Source organism: Urocampus carinirostris, chromosome 13, assembly GCF_059441175.1.
Source record: "Urocampus carinirostris isolate Australia breed hairy pipefish chromosome 13, RoL_Ucar_1.0, whole genome shotgun sequence".
NCBI classification, from domain to species: Eukaryota; Metazoa; Chordata; class Actinopteri; order Syngnathiformes; family Syngnathidae; genus Urocampus; species Urocampus carinirostris.
In genome coordinates, this window is record NC_142361.1 from 4,801,418 (window position 1) to 4,814,989 (window position 13,572).

General features: G+C 39.5%; 1 protein-coding gene across 1 annotated transcript in view; it reads left to right on the plus strand.

The window, feature by feature from the left end:
* Positions 1-13,572, plus strand: part of zmiz1a (zinc finger, MIZ-type containing 1a) — a 142,087-nt gene that overhangs the window by 28,221 nt on the left and 100,294 nt on the right. Inside the window, exon 3 of the mRNA XM_088350982.1 lies at positions 1,835-1,913. The gene's annotated coding sequence lies outside the window, so the exon portion shown is untranslated. The remainder of the gene's footprint in view (positions 1-1,834; positions 1,914-13,572) is intronic.

Consider the following 13,572-nt stretch of genomic DNA (forward strand, 5'->3'; position numbering starts at 1 on the left):
TACATCAAATATGACAACAATATCAGAGAGAGGGAATGTGAAGGTGGCAGAATCTGTTTGTATTGGTAAACTGCAATCCCTCTACTAATTTTCTCCTGATAAGAATCTGTTAGCTCTAAGTCAAGTGTTTCAACACCGGCGAGATTGAAATGGCTACTTTGGGCTTGTGCAGCCAATCGATATCCCAACCCCGGCACGCTTTCAATTGCACTCTCAGCTTTGTTGAGGTCTTCTATTAGCATAGAGGTGATCAATGACATATTAACCAAGCCCTATTGGTCTGAAATGGACTTTTGTCTTCCGTCTTTTGCTTTTTTTGCTGCTGCATCTGGCTCTTCCATCAAGCATCATCGACTGGTGTTACTCCTGTTGGGGGCGCATTGATTTTCGGCCCTACCTCGCTACGGCTCTGATTCTACACTTGATGAGTATTTGTGTAAAGACTCCCAGGGAAGGCTGCACTACCCTCTTTGAGGAGATAAGGTTGGCTTTTATGGGCCTTTTGTCCTGCGAGGGCGATGAGTTGTGTACATCATGGGTATTCGAGTGTGTCTGCAGTCATTCGATGTGGAATTACATCTTAGGGCCTTAAAAAGAATGGAGATTTTTAGGGGATATAATATGTTTGTAACCTCTTGAACAGTCTTTCTTAACCCTGTTGGAAATACAAAACCCCACTAGCTTGATATGCGCAATCGCCAAACCCTACATTAGTGTAGATCTGCGACAACTTAAGCCAAAATGTCTTTACATACGTCCTCTCTTCTGTTGCTGATGGTGTCATTTGAGAAAGTAACAAGCTTTTCACCAATGTGTGGCTTGCACTGCTTTGCGATCATGTACCGCAACTTATGATGCTGCGAGGATCAACACAGATCCAAGAGAAACATCATAGATAGATAGATAGATAGATAGATAGATAGATAAATACTTTATTCATCTCCGTAGGGAAATTCAAACTTCCTGTAGTATCCTGTAGTAAAAAAAAAAAAAAATTATATATATATATATATATATATATATATATATATCTATATATATATATCTATATCCACTGCTTATCCTCACTAGGGGGTGCTGAAGCCAATCCCAGCTGTCCTTAGACAATTAGCAGGGGACACCTTGAACTGGTTGCCAGCCAGTCGGAGGGCACACAGAGACAAACAACTCACTTGGAAACCCACGCAAGCACAGGGAGAACATGCAAACTCCGCAGATGAAGGCTGATAGCTGTATTTGATCTAATGAATTCAGAACTGTGCCACAGACGTGCTTATCGCTCATCCGCCGTGCATACTAATATATATATATATAGTCTGTTTCTGTTTTTTTGTTCTGTTTTTCATTTCAAAATGTTATTACATCGTCTTAACACAGGCTCGCTACAACGAGTCAGGTGTATCGACATTTCGTTCTTACAAAGAATGACAATACAAAGGAAATTATTATTATTATTATTATTTATGTTAAATATTGCTATATATTGAAAGTTTGGGTTGTCCTGGAAAAAGGGGCAAATGTAATCACCCATAGTATGATTCCTGACTCTTACTATGGTCTCGGTTCACCCTCTGCTGGATCAAAGTGGTACTACAAGTATGCCCCCTCAACATTACAACAAAAGTCAATGCACTCTTATTTGCATTGAATTAACATACTGAGGGGCGCATAAACACCGCGATACAACAGATCGTTAACCAAATTAGTTGACAATGCTTTGACTCATAGATCTTAACCAATTTTAGCGATTTGTTGTTGCAGCCCCAGCACCTGGAATTTTTTGGCATAAACTCATCTGAAGCAGCTCTTAGGTAAACATTTTCTTCTTTTTCAGATTTGCACATCAGCGAGGGACCGGGTGAGGCACACATGAGGGGTCGAGAAGGAGTGTGTGCAGCGGTAGCACCGGCAAGGTCAGAGTTCGCGCAAGCTTCAGAGTTCATTGGGGTGCTTGAATTTTTTGAAAATGCTTAAATTTTAATGTTGTGTTTTCAAGGTCTGGAAAATGCTTAATTTTTGGGTAAGGTGCTTGAAAATGCCTGAAATCATTGCCATTGCCATGTTTCTTGGCAATCTGATTCTTTAGACCACGCAATAAATGAAGAAAAAAAAGGGTGTGAAAATGATGCTGACACGCCCGCTCTGGTGTCTTGTCATTATGGCGTTGTCATGTGAAGTGTCACTGCCCCCTACTGTTCCCACCCAAGAGGACAGCTCTATTTAGTAAACCGGTTCCTCAGAATTTGTTGTTTTAATGATACATTATCAATAATAATAAAACATTATACACCAAATAATTTAGTAATTGTCTATGTTTTGGAGGGGTTCCCTGAAATACATAAAATATAATGAAAATATGAACAGATCTATAAAAAGGTTAAATATAAAAATACAAAAGTCAAGTCAGGTTTATTTGTATAGCCCTTAATCTCAAAGGGCTGCACACACCACAGACTATTGCAATTTTCAGACTTTTATTACACCATCCCCTGATCTAAGACCTATATGAGGGCAAGGAAAAACTTAAAAACCTCAGCATGAGGAAAATGAAGAAACCTTGAGAAGGGACCGCACATGAGGTAACCCCCTTCCAAAATGACCAGGCTATAAAATTAAAAATAAAATTATTATTAAAATTAATATTAGAAATCAGGCAACACGGCAGCTGAGTGGTTAGCGCGTCAGAGGCACAGTTCTGAGGTCATGAGATCGACCTTTCTTTGTGGAGTTTGCATGTTCTCCCCATGCTTGGTGGGTTCCTCCCACATTCCAAAAACATGCATGTCGGTTAATTGGCCGTTTCAAATTGTCCCTAGGTGTGAATGAGCGAGTGTGTTGTCTGTCTATGTGGCCTCCGACTGGCTAGCAAACAGTTCAGGGTGTCCCCTGCCCACTGTCCCCTGCCCACTGCCCGAAGACTGCTAGGATTGGCTTCAGCACCCCTGCGACCCTACTGAGGATAAGGGGTGCAGATAATAGAAGGATGGCAAATAAAGTATACTGGAGAAAAAAAATAAAATCAAAATGATGACCAGTTTGCAATGGATGTAGCTTTAACAAACAATACACAGATTTTGTCAACATGAAATATAGGTAATTTACAAGCAATAGATTATAAGTGTGTTTTAAGCCTAGATTTAAACAGTTTCACTGTGAGGTTGCAGATCGAATCTCTGAGGGCAAAGCATTCCACAGCACTGGGGCCTGTATGGAAAATGGTCTCGAACCTGCGGATATCTTCTTGGCTCCCTGGATCACTAGTTGACCAGCATTTTCAGAGCAAAGGCTCCAGACAGGAACATAGGGGGGAAATTAAATCTGAAAAATATGAGAGAGCAAGTTCATGCTTGATTTTGTAATATACCAACAGGACAATTTTAGATTTTACACACTCAAACCACGACAAAAAAAACCATTGAAAATGCAAAACAATAAAATAAAGATTAAAAATATTAAGTCTTCAGTTCTGTAAATCAAAGATAAAGTGCAAAAAATAACTATTTAATATCCTATTGTAACCAATTTAGACAAAGATCTTCTGAAAAAACATGCAATAAATAAATAAATAAGTAAAACTGAAAGCAAAAGATCAGCAGTCTCTAAGGTTCAAAGATTGAATGGACTTTGCTTCAGAGCATTCATCTCATCTCATCTCATCTCATCTCATCAGCCGTACCGCTTATCCTCATTAGGGTCGCGGGGGAGCTGGAGCCCATCCCAGCCATCTCCGGGCAGTGGGCAGGGGACACCCTGAACTGGTTGCCAGCCAATCGCAGGGCACACAGGGACAGACAATTCATTCGCTCATTCACACCTAGGGACAATTTGGACCGGCCAATTCACCTGAAATGTATGTATTTGGAATGTGGGAGGAAACCGGAGTGCCCGGAGGAAACCCACGCAAGCACGGGGAGAACATACAAACTCCGCACAGGAAGTCTGGAGCTGGATTTGAACCCACGACAGGTTCCCATGACATGAACTGTGCCGCACAAGCGCTAACCACTGCGCCGCCGTGCTGCCCTCAGAGCATTCAATATAATTAAAATGAGTCCCAATTTGGCCATTTTTTTTGTGCTTTTTATACATGCAGCACTATATTTCTTTCTTTGTCTTCACTTTTGAACTCCATTAGTAACACCTATAGAGCCCTCTCCGTGTGTGATGTAGCCAAACTGCAGAATGGCAGACTTCATGTCAGTTTAAAGCAGCCCAAACACACAAAAAGATTGTAGATCATCAATAGGAACAGCTAAAAATAGTACAAAGTATGTGCTAGAAGCAAGATAACGGCTTTATTTTAGTCATCGGCGGTGGAGTTCTTTCTTTGAAGTCACTGGAAAAATTTAAAAATGGGCCTTTAAAGTGCTTGAAAAGTGCCTGGATTTGGCCATGAAAAATGTGTACAAACCCAGAAGTTTCTGAACAGCAGGGGACTCTGTGCATTTTTGGTTCTCTTTTTCCCTCGGCTTTCTATTGCTTGCATAGTCTTAATTAGGTTTTGTGTGTTAATGTGTGTGTGCGTGTGTCTGTGTGTGTTTTCCCCCTTATACTCTCTGAGAAGAGTTGGCACAGTCAGGCAAAGAGAAGTAGCAATGTGGCTGCTTTTGGTTGCTACTGGGTTACCAGCTGGGGAGGGACTGAGCAGCTGCTGTTTGGCCTCAGCCCAGAAAAAAAAATATGCACAGGAAAAAGGAACCACTGATGCTTATTTCTGGAAAAATGCCACATTGTTGCAGTTCCGTCGTATCGGACGTGGAAGGATACTTTATTGGATAACAAAATCTAGCCCATAAAATACAACATGTCGAACATATGAATCGACCCCAACCGTTGGGAAATTTAATCCATTGATTTTCCCATTAATTTCTGAGTTCTGTATGTCAAATAAATAAGTGTGTCTCTAGGTCATTTCTATCGAAAGTTATACCTTTTTAAAAATGTATAGCAGTCTTATCTGATCTAGTCAAATCTTATTGCCCATGCAGTGTTCATTTTACCTCTGAAAAGTGATGGGTCCTGGGGACTCGCATGCTCAAAAATCTATGGGTCCCAACCAATGTTCCCTTTAATTTTCCACAGGTCTGAGCGTTCACACAAAGTCGGTGAGCAACGCTTGAAACAACAGTGAGCAACCATAATCCCAAGTGTGGCAAGATAATTAATTATCAAACATGTCCAAAACTTGACATCAAGTTACATTTTGCTGAGTTTCCGGCAATGCAAAAGTATTTTTCTCTTTTGAATGAATTGACTCATGTACTATTGCAAAGGTTGTACGGCCTACAAACGTTGTTTGTTCCTACAATTCTTTCACAAGTTATACATTTCTTTTTATTTCCTGATATATTTTGTCTTAAATATTAACATTGGGCAGCACGGCGGCGCAGTGGTTAGCGCGTGTGCGGCACAGTTCTCTGGTCTTGGGAACCTCCTGTGTGGGTTCAAATCCAGCTACCGGACTTCCTGTGCGGAGTTTGTATGTTCTCCCAGTGCTTGCGTGGGTTTCCTCCGGGCACTCCGGTTTCCTCCCACATTCCAAAGACATGCATTTCAGGTGGATTGGCCGGTCCAAATTGTCCCTAGGTGTGAATGAGCGAGCGAGTTGTCTGTCCCTGTGTGCCCTGCGATTGGCTGGCAACCAGTTCAGGGTGTCACCTGCCCACTGCCCGATGATTGCTGGAATGGGCTCCAGCACCCCCGCGACCCTACTGAGGATAAGCGGTGCAGCTAATGAGATGAGATGAGATATTAACATTTTTGGGGGCATATTTAGTCGGTTGCAAGATACAGAACTGTACTTAATCAGATTTTTTAGTGGAAGTACAATGTTGGCAAGAAGATTCACTTGATATAATTGGAAATTATTTGAATGCAACACAAACTTTTTCTTCTTTTTTCCTTGTTTTTTCCTACTTTTTTTAAAAATTCCTTTTAAAAAATCTCATTGTGTTTATTTTTTCCAAGCTGTTACTTTTTTCTTTTTGTTCTCTATTTACTTTTTTCCTACATTTCTTTCTTGTCTTTTTTTCTGTCTTTTTTCTAAATTTTTCTTTCCTTTTTTCTCTTCCTTTTGTTTCTTTTTTTTCTCAGCTTTTAACTACTTTTTCATTTTGGTATTTTTTTCTTTTTTGTTCTATTCCCCCCTTCCTTTAAGTCATTTTGTGCATAATTTTACATAATATTTGGTCATGTTGGGATTAAAGAAGCAAAAACAATCTGAAGTGCCGTTTAGGACCCGAAAGAGCCGGTTCCTTTCAGTGACCCGAGCCGAAGAAGCCGGTTCTCGACAAACTCTACTAACTTTACTCAACTTCGTTCTACTTCGACTCGACTTCAAAATACCACATTTAGGACACAACGTCAGGGGAACCCGTGTATTTTTACCTTCATGCACTGTAACTTTGACTTAAGTCGCTTCTTAATTAGTAATTTTGAGCCTTCATTTTTGTGCGCTGGCTAGATTTTCTTGTGTGCTGAGAATGTTCGAGCAGTGCGCAATTGCGCACTCGCGTAGCTTAGAGGGATCACTGGTCCCAACAGAGATCTATGGGTCCCCAAAATTTAGTGTGCTCCATGCCCTTACAAACTGTCGTATTTTCCCTTACAAAATACAAAAAAACCTTTTTTTTTTTCAAACATGTTTATTTATGTAGTTTAACATGTTATATTGTACATGTGTTTCCTTATATCATATATATTGTTAATGAACATTTTGTTGTGAGACACTGAGTTGCTCGACATGAATGAGGTTTATTATAAAAAAGTTCAAAAATGAAGTCGCTTGGACGTTCACTGTAGAAGGAAAAAATACATGCAAATCTAATTAAATAGAATAATACATTTTCTTATTCAAATTATTAATTCATTTTCTGCATTAAATTATTGTTGGTATTATACTGATTAAAAGGGATCACCACAAACCTGTTTTTTTCATTTTCTCCTTATATACTTCCTTTTTTTCTTAACTTCTTTATACAACATACTCATTCATAATGTATAATGCATCAAAGCAAGTGAGCCGTTTGAGAGCCGGCTCTTTAATGAGTTGAGCCGATAAAGCAGGTTTTCTAAAAAGAGACGGACTTTCACTACACAACTCGAACTTGAGATCGGTGTGCGGACGAAAACTCGAACCGCGAGACCAAAACAACAATGGCGGATCTGCCTGACGAAAAGTTTGGAGTGCGGTAAATCTGTGTTAAAAATGATAATGACAATTTCGTGTCAAAAAAGTTGCGTCCCGGGGATGCACGTTGATTTGACACGATGCGTCCCCAGCAAAAATAATGCGTCTAGGACGCAGGGACGCGGGCAAACGAGAACACTGCCCATGTACCACTAAACTTTCATTTCAAACCAATAAGACAATTAAGGCTTTTAATTGTATTTGTTTCATTGCTCCCACTTTGTATAATGTGGTGAGTTGATTGAGGTGCAAAACTGCATTATCTCAACTGTTAAACCAAACCAATTAACACATTCAATGGAAAACATGACTCCCGCCCCCATTTTTGTGAATAAATGTGTTTAGAAAAGATCCCTTGTCATCAATGATTATAACATGTAGGGTAGCTTACTAATGTAGACTGAATGATAAAGCATAGTACTTAAAATTACTGTAAGCTAAGAAATTTAAGTTTAAATTTTCTAACTGATCCAGCCCAAATAAGAACAGAAAGGCTGTATCCTGCCCGAGAACCAAATTGACTTTGACATCCCTGATATAATGGAGGTCTCAAAAGAGTTTTCTGATGACCTGTTATAAAAACAAAAATGAATCCTCACACTGTGGTTTACTCCTGAATGAGATTTTCATCACCCAGTATTTGTGAAAATGTTTTTACATGGAGTGGAGTTTAAAGTAGTGTGTGGACCCATTACCCATTTTATCGGGGTGCAAAATTTCAGGTTTCAATCACTAATCATCGGACACAGTTGCAGTAGGAAGGTCTCCATTTCTGGGTACTGATCAAGCTGTTTTTTTTTCTGGAGGCATGCTTAAAAATGCACCTAAAAACCCAAAATTGGCTAGAAATTTAAAAGTGCGCTTTATAATGCAGTGCGCCTTTTACACCTGAAAGTAAGGTAACTGTTCTGCTTTTTAGAAATATAAAGAGTGGTCATTGAGTGCTTGCTTCTTAACTTGTTATTATTTTGTTGCTAAAAAGGAAAAAAAGGAAAAGCGCAGAACTTCGACGGCAGCTCAGACGCCAACGTTTGAACGCTCATTGCAAATCTTCTTTTGATGTGGCCTTGGACAATAATTGTCCTTAAGTATGAATGAATATTTTTTTATGTTATTTTTTTGTACAGAATTACATACTCTTGTTTGAATTTTTGTTAAATTATACTGTGTATGGTAAATGTTCTGCCTTTGAGAAACATATAGAGTAGTCTTTGAGTGCCCTCTTGTGGTTAACATGTTAATTATTTGTTGTTATAATTAATTTTAGTGGTAAAACCAGATGTCATACGGATAATTTATGTTCTATGGAGTAAATTGTATATAACTGTTTTTATTTTTTATGTTATCCTAATTCTTAGTGTAATTTTAATTCCATGCTCATTATAATCCAGGGTGCCTTTTATATGAAAAAAGAGACTTTGTTGTGGCTGTGTTTTCTAGCCTGGAATGCCTTATACTGCGAAAAATACGGTAATTTTAAGATACATCAGCATGATTACTCATTGCTGCATGTACAGTTGCTGGCCAGGACTGTAGGTTTTTGAACATTACCCGTCATACTGTGCCATATTACTGTTACCTGCATTCTAGTTTGCTACTAGGGATTAAATATGAGGATTGAGGCACGAGAGGTAGGCGGGTTAAGGTAAACGAGCCAGTTAAGCTCCCTGCATATGTGTGCGTTGAACGATACAACCGCACAGGAAACATCTGCTTCACACACATGCGCACATTCGGGTGTTCTTGACTTTACACATGCCGTCAGACGCACACGCAGTACCAACACAACATGCGCAGCAATCAGGGATTAGCCAAAGTGATTAGCACACGGACGTCAGAGCATAGAAAGCGTCTGGTTTAACAGAGTTGTATACCCAGTGTGGGGGCGAAATGAACGACTCAGCTGACAAATTCTTGTCAAAATGTAATTTTTTGGGCTGCTTTACGTTTGCAAAATTCTGCACTACCAATCCTTGTCCCACAATACGTAGAGTACACAAACGAAGTGGAACGCGTCCAGACAGACGACTCCGATGAGTTATTTTAAGCAGAGCAGGATTAATTTGTTTGGTAAGGGCCTATCATGGCTGCACATTTATTGCAGACCGTTGTGTTTGCGTAGACGCATTATGAATGTTAGTGAACTGTGTTAACACCCCATCACTGTGGCTGTTTGTGCAGAGTCCTGACATTTTTGAAGGTCTCCAATTGGAAATAAATCAGCCTTTGACTTTTTCAGACAGATTCTGATATAAAAACACCTGAGCAAGTTTTGTATTGAAAGCCTTGATAAGTCCAAAATGTCACATTATGCTGCGTTTGTGAATCATTTTGTCACACAAATGATGTCAGTGTGACATGGTGTAATGGGTGATAACATATATAAATGTGGGGTGCAAGGTGACACGGCAGTTGAGTGGTTGGCATTTCCGTGGCACAGTTCTGAGGTCATGGTTTCAAATCTAGCAACAAGCCTTCCTGTGTGGAATTTGCATGTTCTCCCCATGCTTGCGTGGGTTTCCTCCGGGCACTCCGGTTTCCTCCCACATTCCAAAAACATGCATGTTAGGTTAATTGGCTGGTCCAAGTTGTCCCTAGGTGTGAATGAGCGAGTGAGATTTCTGTCTCTATGTGCCCTGCCACTGGCTGGCAACCAGTTCAGGGTGTCCCCTGACCACTGCCCAAAGATAGCTGGGATGGGCTCAAGATGGAGGTGGGGTGCAACGTTTGAAGGTGTCCTTCAAAAATGTATACAATTTTTTTTTTTAACTAAGTTCAAAAAGCCCTATCTACTTTTATCTTACTTTTAGCAAATCTGTACAAACGGAATACATTAGGTAGGAGAAGTGGGGGGGAAAGGGGGGTGGGTCGACAGGGACATCATGCTCCTCCCTGTGTTTTTTCATTTTTGTTTTTTATTGTAGCATGAAAATACTGAAAGTAAGAAAGGCCTGCTTTAAATAGAGTCCAAATACAAACACAAACCCCAAGAAAGTTGAAAAAAAAAAGAGTTTATCCGAGCATGTCTAAAAAAGGCACGCACTTGCACGCACAGCATGAAGGAGCTTGACAGAGGCTGTAATGATGACACAAGCCAAGAGTTGGCAGGCTCAAGTAAAAAAGTTCAAGTCAAGTCATGTTTTGTTTTATAGCACTTAATCACAATGAGTATTAAAGAGCTGTACAGGTCACAGACTTCAGACTATTATTACACTATCTGATCTAATCCGCCTTTCAGGATGACAAGACTGCAATGGATGTTGCATCAACAAACAATACAATTAATAATAAAACATGAAATAACTTAAGTGTAATATAAAATAAAAAAGGCGACCAGGTTGCAGTGGATGTAACATTAACAATCGATACACAGACATTAACAGCATGAAATATAGGTCACCCATAAGATATAGAATATAGCTGTGTTTTAGCCTAGATTTAAACGTTTTCACATTTTCATTTCCAATTTTTGCAATGTTGATACGACCTAACCTTGACCCAGAAAGCTTATGTAATTACACACCTCTGTCAAACCTGCCTTTTCTTTCCAAATAACTTGAAAAAGTTGTTTGATTTTATGACTGAGAATAATCTTTTTGAATCCATGCAATCACTCTACTGAGACAGCACATATAGGTCTTTTCAGGGTTGGGGTGTAAGAATTTAAGTGACATCCATCTTTTTATCTCAGTGAGGCAGGCCTCAAAATTTCCACAGTTTAGAGGGGCATTTTCCTCCATTGGAAGATACAGTTGTTTGTCATCTGCGTAGCAATGAAAATTGGTTTTATAGTTGTGAATATTATCACCTAATGGAAGCATGGGGGCAAGTACTGAACCCTGCAGAACGTCACAGGTAACACTAAAGGGCTCAGATGTAAATTCACCATATTTAACACAATTCGTCCTATCTGAGAGGTAGGATCTAAACCATGAGAGACGGTTCCTGAGAAAGTAATCAATTTTTCCAACCGGTCTAGTAAGATATTCTGTTCCACAGTGTCAAAGGCAGCACTAAGCAACAAGCAGCAACAGTGATGAAGCGCCAGAGTCCATTGCCAGTAGAAGATCTTTGCTTACCTTAACCTGGTACTTTAGAAAGACACAGGTCTGTATTTACATAAGCTTTCTGGGTCAAGGTTGGGTCGTATAAGTGTAGGTTTAATGACAGCGTACTTAAAAGCAGCAGGAACAACACCCGAGTAGAGTAATATGTTGATAATATTTAGAACTGAAGGTCCAAAATTCCCTCCACCATTTTAAGTCAATTTAGATGTAATATTGTTGATCAATTCATCTTCAGGCAATTTTGAAAAAATATTTTGTTTCTCATCCAAGGAAAAAAGGTCCCACCCTAACCGAACAAAGTTAGCAGCGTAGAGATATAATAAATAAACAAACAAACGAACAAACCGCACGCACGCACACACACGCACACACATACATACATACATACTTAAATAAATATGCCTTTTGTCTAAACTACTCAAACATGTTTTGTAAGATTCAGAAAAATTCTAAAATTCTAATTATTGCCCATAAAACTGTTTAAGGGGTCAATTGTTCTTAAAACATGATACCAATTTCCTCAACAAATACGATTCCAATCCACCATATTTCAAGTTGATTTGATGTTGATTTATTTATATTCATTTGCTTTGACTCTGAGAAAACAAGTGATTTATTTTTTTCTCAAAAACATTCTACTATTTGATAGATAAATAGATAGATAGATACTTTATTCATCCCCGCAGGGAAATTCACATTTTGGTTGACTTTTAAAGAAATATCCATTTTTGATTTTGTTTATTTTTTTTCTTCTGGTCTGTACGGCGGCTGAGTGGCTAGCGCACAGCCCCATGGTGCGTAGGTCCAGGGTTAAATTCTAGCTACCCCGTGCGGAGTTTGCATGTTTTCCCCGTGCCTGCGTGAGTTTTCTGGTTTTCTCCCACATTCCAAAGAAATGCATCTCAGGTCAATTGGCATCGCCAAAATTGTCCCTCAGTATGAAAGTGTGTGTGTGTGAATGGTTGTATGCCCCAGTGTGACCTGCAACTGCCTGGCAACCAGTTCAGGGTGTCCCATGCACACTGTCCGAAGATGGCTGAGATAGGCTCCAGTTACATCCACAACCGTAGTGAGGGTGTGGTGCAAAAAATGGATGGAAATTGATTTTTATTTCCAGGCATAATGCAACAAACATTAAATAACAAAATGAAGAAAACACCTAAAAAAGAAAAGGAGGATAAGCGGTGTAGATAATGGATAGGTGTCTTGCATTACTCATTTGGTAATCACTTCAGAAATTACCACAATGGGTTCACGTGATCCCACCAATCGGGCAAGCAAGCCATGAGGACTAATGAGACAGAGCGAGCCTGTACACCAAGACCCTTCCTTTGCTTTCTTGACGTCCAGTTGGGCAAGACAGCAGCTGTATTGATGTGACCATGGAATCAAGGAGTTCTCACAGCTAGATCCGTTCTTCACGAGAGACTCTGCGGACCAACATTTAGCCCCTGCTGCATCTCATATGGCCATGACCTTGTCAGTTTGCATTTTAAGAACTGTATCCACAGCATTGGCCCAGGACTTGGGTTTCCTCCGCCTGGACATGTCAGCCTTTATCTGTGTCTCTGTGTAAGAGCTTAGCACACAGAACACACCCACTGTGATACACCCACTTTGCCACCCACTTCAATTCCACCAATGTCTGTCTTATTAATTTTTAATAAAGTACAATCATTTTAAAAGCTATAGTCAATAATTTACAGGGCTCATTGTCCTTAATTTTATTTACTGTACACACTTCAGTGCAGCTTTCCCTCACATTTACAAAAAAATATATCACTGTAGACTAGACTGTGCTGCAAATTTCCTTAAACCAGTTAAGAAGGAATGAATAATTTTTATAAAGGAAAAAAAAGGTAAATCTTTTAGGTCAGGGGTTGGCAACCCAAAATGTTAAAAGAGCCATATTTGACCAAAAATGTTTTTTTTTGCTAAACCCGCAAAGAATTAAAATCTTTATATAAGCTTTATAATAAATCTAACAAGTGCTATGTCAGCTACATTTGCCTACTATTAAAGTGACTACATTTAAAGCAGCGCATCCCGTGAAGAATGATGCACTACTTGACCACTCTATTGTAGGATATCTCCTCAATTTAAGGCCATTAAAATATTATTGAAATACAGTAGGTCACTAGGCTATTTGTATAGCCCTTAATCACAAAATGTCTCCAAAGAATGCACAGGGCACAATTACGATCTGAAACTGACATGCGGGCAAGGAAATACTCAAAACCTCAACATGAGGAAAATGAAAAACTTTGAGAAAAGGGACCACACAAGTGATAATCCCCCTTTCAAGAATGGTCAGGC